Source organism: Cervus elaphus, chromosome 29 (genome assembly GCF_910594005.1).
Source record: "Cervus elaphus chromosome 29, mCerEla1.1, whole genome shotgun sequence".
NCBI lineage: Eukaryota > Metazoa > Chordata > Mammalia > Artiodactyla > Cervidae > Cervus > Cervus elaphus.
In genome coordinates this window covers 9,837,380-9,844,810 of record NC_057843.1, presented here as the reverse complement: position 1 = coordinate 9,844,810, position 7,431 = coordinate 9,837,380, and the positions used below count along the sequence as shown (strand labels likewise).

Sequence of the window (7,431 nt, the reverse complement as noted above, 5' to 3'; positions counted from 1 at the left end):
CCAAACGTGTTGGCAAGAGGGTCACTGCGAGCCTAGCATGGCGCCACCTCTAGCCTGCAGCTCTTGGAGAGGGACTAACCCTGAATAGTAAGAACGTGGCACGAAGCAGCAAATGGAACCTCCAGCCTCCTAGGTCTCTTTATTTGTGTATGTTTAAGAAATAAATAGATTGGATTTTAGTTTCAAATAAACCTCTCTCCCCCGCTTTAATTTGGAGAAAGTCCCTAGTGATCCACAAGGTTTAATTTTTTGGGTTTATGCAGCCCTGACCCAGGTCCTCATTTTGGGGGGTAACATTTCCATTTTAAGACAAATGGGATTAGAAAATGAAAAGGTGAATCTACTGAGAGTTGCTGACACTTCATTTCTGACCCCTGGAACATTCCTTGCTCTCAATAAAGTCTGATCTTTTTTTTTTTTTTTTTGAGGCCATCTAAATTTGGCGCAGTTCTCTCCAGGCCTCCAGCAGACCCGCAGACAGTGGCTCATAGCAGCACAGGTGGACAGGAATGCATCCCGTTTGAAGTCTTTTTCTTGTTCTATGCCTATATGGGAGATGCAATTATGTATTTTTTATATATATTTAAACTGAAGTCAAATTGATAAGACTTGGCAAAAACACCCAAATAAAAGAATTGTAGATGGGACTTGGAAGAAAACATCTTTATTAGGTATTAAAATTGTCATAATTGTTGACACACTCAGCACCGTGAATCACCCAGGCAAGCCACAAACACAAGCCACCAGCACATCCCTCAGCCCCTACTGACTCACTAAACCCACCCACAGAGTAGCTGAGGAAGGGTGGCTCCATCTGTCCTAGGAAGAAGGCTTTACAGCTGCCCCCGAGGACTCTCTTCTAAGGCTGGAACAAGGGGTGGGGATATTATGTAAGTTCAGTAGAAGGAAAGAGAAAATTATTTCTCTGCAGAGATAGGATAGGTGGATGGATTGCGTGTGTGTGTGTTTGTGTGACTCACAATGGAGTCACTATAAATACTAGCAATGGATATGACTGTGTGAGAAAAATCTCTATATGTGTATATGAGCATATGCCTGCTGAGAAATTACCCCTACTCCCAAATATTTATTTCTCTGGCTAAGGCTCCTTAAGAGCCCACAAAAACTGTCCCTTCTCCCCACCTTGCGGGCAACAGGAATGTAGTGATGATAGTTGGAATTTACCTTTGCCTTTGTTAAAAGTTCAGTTGCTTTTCTGCTTAGAGTTCTGAGCCTGGAGGGTCTCTGGCAGGGGAAAGAAGAATGTTACCAATTTTTCCTTTGATACATTTCTAAATCCATCTTAAAGTATGTGATGCTGACTCCTTGAGAAACCTTTGAGCTGCCATCACGATGAGGACCATAATGATGGTGGTGTGTGTGTGAACGATGGCATGGGTCTTCAGATCATATTCAGTTGGCAAACTGCCTCAAACATGTCCCACATTTTAAAAAAATAATAGTTTTTCTTTCATTTAAGCCATAGGTCGTAATGAGAGGGGCTTCAAATAGGTAGGGGTGAAGATGATGTGGAGAGTTAAAAGAAGACTTCTCTTTCCAATACAGGGGGTATAGGTTCCATCCCTGGTGGGGAGCCAAGATCCCACATGCCTCCCAGCCATAAAAACCAAAACAAAACAAAAGCAGTATTGTAACAAATTCAATAAAGTCTTTAAAAAAAAAAATGCCTTGAAGGAGCAGAAATAGTTAGGTTTCTTACCTAGGTATCGCCAGGCATAAGCAAGCCTCTAACAGAGCCGAAAGGAAGATGCCAGGACTGACCTTTACCCCACACCTCTATCTGGTGCACACAAAAGGGGCCTTGAAATTACCCAGGGGGCAGAGTGGTGTATTCATCGCTGCCATTTCAGCCATTAAAGCCCCTTTACACATTAAAGCCCCAAACACATTTCATAATGAGACCTGGTGAATGCCGGAAAAGCCCCAACAAACCCAGAACACTCCCCCACACATAAGAGCTTTCTGGAACAAGAGTTTACATAAGTAATAAAATAAAGCATGCCCCTCCCTCCTAATGATCGGCAGCAGGAAGCCGGAAGGCCTGGTCCATGGTGCCTGCGGTTTAAACTCTCAGGGAGAAGCGTGTTAGGTTTCCACCTTAGAGGGACATTACTTGGGAAAGGCGTCTGGAGATGCTGGCAGCAGGCACATCAGCAGAGGGCACGGCCACATCTGATGGAATTACAGGGAAGCAATTAGGGAGATAAAGCTCATTTATGTGAACAACTGTGGGGTCGAGGGTTGGTCATCAGAGGCTTAGATCAGCCTCAAAGAACTGTCAGAACAGCCCTCAGAGGAAGGAGAGGAGGGCCAAAGAGGGACTGTTTAGAGGGAGGATTATTTTGAAGGCGGTGGCTGCGGGTGCCTCTTAAGACAACACTGGCTAAGGCTCAGGGGCTAGAGAAGCTGCTTTCTCTTCTGTCCACCAGCCAGGCTGGCCTTCTGGGATCTGAAGGACAGCACTGTGCTTGCAGTTTACATGATGTGGACTGCAGTCTTCTCTCTGCAGGGGGGAGCAGGTTTTGGTGCATTTCTGTCAGACCCAGAGAAGGTTCTGGAAGTGTCTAGATGGGGTGCAGTGAACTTAATCTCACCTGACTCCAGACACTCCCTTAGGAGGGCAAAGGAAGAATCTAAGATACAACAATTACACAATGATTGGCACATAGTAGGTACTAAAAAAATATTCAGGAGGAAATAAGGCTGGGGGTCCATGAATACTAATTGACTGAATGGGAGAGGGTGAGGCTTTGGAGATGAAAGAGCTCCTCAGCAAGTTTCAGTAGAGACACTCTTTTAGGTTTTGCTTACTGTGTCAGGAATCAAATACAATCCTCAGCATCCCTATGGCCTTGGCCTTGTAGAGACAGGCCTCTGCCCAGGGCAGGGGAAAGAAAGGGATGATCAGAGCAGCCTTCGTGGGTGGGAAGATCCAGTTCTTGGCCTCCTTTCCCTGCAGGGACCTGCCCCGCCTCCATTTTCTCCACCTGGAAATTAATGAGTTTAGGTCTCCACCATCCACTGAAGCTCAAGGTGGGGGTGGAGGCGGTTAATACAGAGATGGAGGTGGGATGGGGCTGTGCCTGTGGAGAGCAGGGGGATCCGTAGGACCAACTGCTGCTCTAGGTCTGGTGATGTAGAGACAGGCTGATTTGGGTAGCAGGTTCTTCAGGAGGAGGGCAGGTTAACCCTTTGCATTCCCTGAATGGTCTCTTTCAAAAATAATCTTTCCTCAGACCCCCTCCTGTACACATTCTGGTTTTCCTTCTGTTCAGATGTTTAAAAGGCATGAACCCTCCCTCCTTGGGTCTAGGTAGGTTCCTGCGCCTCTCCCCCTCATCATCTCCCAGATCTCTGCCTACAACTGCAATCACAGCCGCAAAGAGGAAGTGAGTGGCTCCCCAGAGTCCTAGCCAGACTTTCGGCTCTGACAGAGCTTGAGAATGGTCCAGGAGTTTGATGCTTTCCCCCTCTGTATCTCAATGACTTCCTTAAGCCTGTAACTACAGCTCCACAGCAAAGGGGGACAAATCCCTTCCCTACTCCCTCCCAGCGGGGTCCCGTACCCCCACCCCAAGCACAAGCAGAACCCAATATATCTGCAGCCCCAGCCCTGGCACAATCTGCCAGTCTTCTGGATGCCCGGTTATTTGTTTAAAGGGTAAACCAAAAGCTAAAACCAGAGCAAAAACGCAGCCACGAAGGAAGGTATCGACCCGCATACAATGCACCCGGAGCCCAGAGAAAAATCTGCACACGGAAGCACTCCGCAATGCGCTCACAGCCTCCTCCCGCCCCCATCTGTGCTTGCACAGATCTGTGTTTCCGTCACAGAATCAGCTTCTGTTTCTCTGAGTTTGTTTGCATCTCTAAGCCCCTGTCTGTCACAAGCTACACACCTCCCCACCCCAAAGGCTTCGGCTGGGGCAGCCCAGCCGGCGCGAGCCCGCGACCCCCGCCCCCCATCCACCCCCACCCGCTCCCGAAGCCGCGGCGCGGAGCTCTGCGGAGGACGACTGGGCTCTGTGGCTCCTTCCTCGCAGGGCCCTCGCGGACCGACGGGTGCTCAGCCAGCCCCATTCTTGGCATTCACCGCGTGCCTTAATTGTATGGACATTTAAATCAAGGTCCGCTGTGAACACGGAGAGAGAGGCCTTTCTCCTGAGGAAGGAGAGGAGGAAGGAAGGAAAGGTGGAAGAAAGCAGGGGGGCGGTTGGGGAGAAGATGGAATGAGAAAACGGGAAAAACAAGTAAAAAGCGGCGCGCGTGCGTGCGCACTGACAGCGGGGAAAGGCGTGGGGGTGGGGGAGCGCCGGGAGGAAAGGACCACAGCATCCTCTCTACCGCAGCTCCCCCAGTCACACAGACAATGAGATAACAGCGACGTCTTGCAAAGGCTCTTTGTTCTCCCCCATCCTTTCGAATCCAGGCTTTTTCCTGCAAAGCGGAGGGAGTGGTGGGTTGAGGGGTGTGGGTGGAAGTGGGAGACGGAGGGGTGACTCCCCCCGCTTTAATTACCCGGTTCCCCGCGCCCCTTCCCCGCACCTCGCCTCCCCTGTAGCCCCAGACAATGAAAAAAAAAACCCACCAACCCCACCTCGCCTTAACGCAGCAAATCCTACCCACCCACTTCTCCCTCAGCTTTGCCCAGGAAACTGAGGGGGGCCGGGAGGGGGAAGACGAGGGGAAGGAACCCGCAGGGCAGCAGGCGCTCCGCTACCGCCTTTACCTAGCTTGCTGAGTCCAGGCGCAATCCGGCCGGGCGTGCCGCAGGGGCGAGCTGCCGGGGTCCGGGGCCAGAATCTGGGGAATCAGCCTTCCAGAACTCGGTTGCTGCAGTCCTCTCGCTCAGGTCCCAAGTGGTGGAGGGGAAAAAGGAAAAGGGAAAAAAAAAAAAAAGAGGAAAAAGAAAAAAAAAAACCCACCCATAAGACCGAGGCCCATCTGGCCTCTCAACAGCTTTGTCAAGTCTTGCATACGCTAAAATGCTAATGACCTAGATAGCTCATGCAAAATGCAGCAGGGAGGGAGGGAGCGAGGGAGGTGGGAGGGAGGAAGAGAAAGAGTGGGGGGGGGGGGCACAGCGAGGGAGGAGGAGACGCAGGGGAGGGGGGGAGGGAAGAAGGGAGGGAGGAGGCAGAGAGCGAGCGAAGGGGAGAGAGAATATATGTCTTCTAAACACCCCTACCACTCTCCCCACCCCACCCCACCCCACCCCAAACTGTCAACGGGCTTTACCAGGTGAAGGGTGGACACAGATTTAAAAGGTCACTCTTGTCTAATGCGCTGGATCCCTGGGTCCAAAAAAAAGGGGGGGGGGGGAGAGGATCAGAGGATGAGAGTCCCCAAAACCAAAGGGATAATAAGACATTATTTTCAGCCTTTCCCTCTATACCCTCCTCTACCTCTCTCTTCCTTAAGTGTGTACATGGACATACCAATTTTCCATCAATTTCTCAGATCTCCTATCAACAGACACCAGTATTCTCATCCCCAGCAAAAGTCATCCTGTGAACCCAGAGAGGGGTTCAAAGAGACCCCTTCTTTTCGCAACCCTCCTCCACCTAGCCCATCCCCACTCACACTATCCCCTCAGCCCTTCGGCATCATCTCCGGCTTCGACTCTGCTAAGCCTCCTGTTCCACAGTCTCCTCTTCAACGCCCAGATCTCGAGAGGGTGAGGCAGGGAGCAGGAAAGCCAAGTTAAGTCTATCCGATCTCCCACAGTTCCGCTCCCGTACCCAGACAAACCAGCAAATGGAACCCGTCCCCAACAATGACACTGTTCAATCATACCAAGAGGCTAAATAAAATTCGAGTCCCCTCGGAGGTCCGCACGCCCGGCGGACAGAAGATCACTCGTATTCCCGAACCAGCGCTCCTGCGCGTCCCTTCTCGCCGAGCCCAAAGTGCTTTGTCCGGGTCGGGGGGCGGGGGGGAGGTCCACTCAGGTCTTCGTCTTTTTGTTCTTCTTGAGGGACTGGTCTCAGTCCGCAGCGTTCCAACGAAAGGCAGTAGATCTACTGGAATAAAAAGGGATCAAGAAAATGTACATGCACATGAATGAAGGAGGGATGCGGAAAGGCGAAGGATGTCCGCATGTAGGGAGCGGCCGCCAGGGCCCGGCCCTAGTGGCTGCCTTCGCTGGGGAACGGGGCGGGCGGAGAGAAGGCGCTGGTGGTCGCTCTCCCTGGCAGGAGGAAATGATAACCATGATAAGAAACATCATGGTGATGATCATGAGCAGGATAAAAAAAAATTCAGAATCTCCCTTTGGTGAGCCAGAGCATGCGTGCAGGAAGGTCTGCACTGCTGGCGGAGGCGGCGGCCGGGGGGAAGGAGAGGCGAGCCGAGCAGGAGGCAAAGGTTGCGGCGGCAGCACCCTCAGATGAATAATAATAACGCGCAGCGCAAGTTGCGGTTGAGCCTGGAAATCCAGCCCTCCGCGTGAACTCGCGTCGAGCGCGGATTGCAGGGGATGGGGAAGGAGAGGGGGGAGGGGAGGGAGGAGGACGGAGGGGGAGGAGGGGAGAGGAAGGCAGAGAGGGACAGAGAGAATTTGGAACCTTTTCATTTATCCTTACCAAGCCCTAATCTCGCTCGCCGTCCTCTTTGGGTGAGGTCGATCCCCTTTTTAAAAATTGTTATTCCTTTAACGGATTATTCAGCTAAAAGAAGCCACATCTGCTGACTGTACCGAAAACAAGAGGATTAGGAGCCGGTCCACAGAGCCGGGCCCGCAGCCCCCCACCCCCTCTCTGCACCAGCACACGTCATTCTCACTGCCCCCGGGTACCTCCCTCTCCTCCTTGCTTGGGGAGAGCTGTGCCAAGGAAAATGCGGATTTGGGGAAAGTGAGAAGTGGGAGCGCTCGGAAGAGCGGGAAAGCCAAGTCGGGAGGTGGCGATTCGCACCCCCACATTCACACGCGCTTCCGTTTATCCGTTTCTATGCTGGGAGAAGGGGGCGCTTTCGCCGTGCCCACACGGGCGGCACCTGCAGTGGTCCGTGCCCTCCGCCTCCCTCACGTAACCCTGGCCGCACGGGTTCCGGGACCGGCAGCAATCCTACACCCGGCCCCCAGCTCGGCTCCCCGTCCTCCGCCCCGGCGGCCGCCGCCCCGCGGTTGGTCCACCCCCTGTCTCTCTAGCTTTGGCAAATGGAGTAGGGGGCTCAGGGTACCGCACGCCCTCTGCTTCTAACCCTAGGCAGGGGTCGCGGGACGAGGGTTTCCGCCGGCCGCGGCGCGGGCAAGGCCTGGGGCGGGGTGGTTGGGGGTGGGGGGGGCCCTATGGAGGATGAGGTTGACATCACTGCGGAGACCGCGCGGCTGTCCCGCGGCTGCAGCAACCGCAGCGCCTTCGCGCCTCCCCCCTCCCCGCAGCCGGAGCCGGCGTCAGGGCAGGACAG

General features: G+C 53.0%; 1 long non-coding RNA gene across 2 annotated transcripts; it reads right to left on the bottom strand.

The window, feature by feature from the left end:
* Positions 1 to 648: 648 nt before the first annotated feature.
* On the bottom strand, positions 649 to 6,750 carry LOC122686291. 2 transcript variants are annotated; one of them, XR_006338689.1, is made up of 5 exons: positions 6,606 to 6,750; positions 5,818 to 6,044; positions 5,260 to 5,315; positions 4,751 to 4,868; positions 649 to 4,458 (listed from the first exon to the last, which is right to left on the bottom strand). It is a non-coding gene; the product is annotated as an uncharacterized LOC122686291 (long non-coding RNA). The 2 variants fall into 2 exon arrangements; XR_006338690.1 differs by having other exon boundaries at positions 5,818 to 6,041.
* Between the last annotated feature and the right edge of the window lie 681 nt (positions 6,751 to 7,431).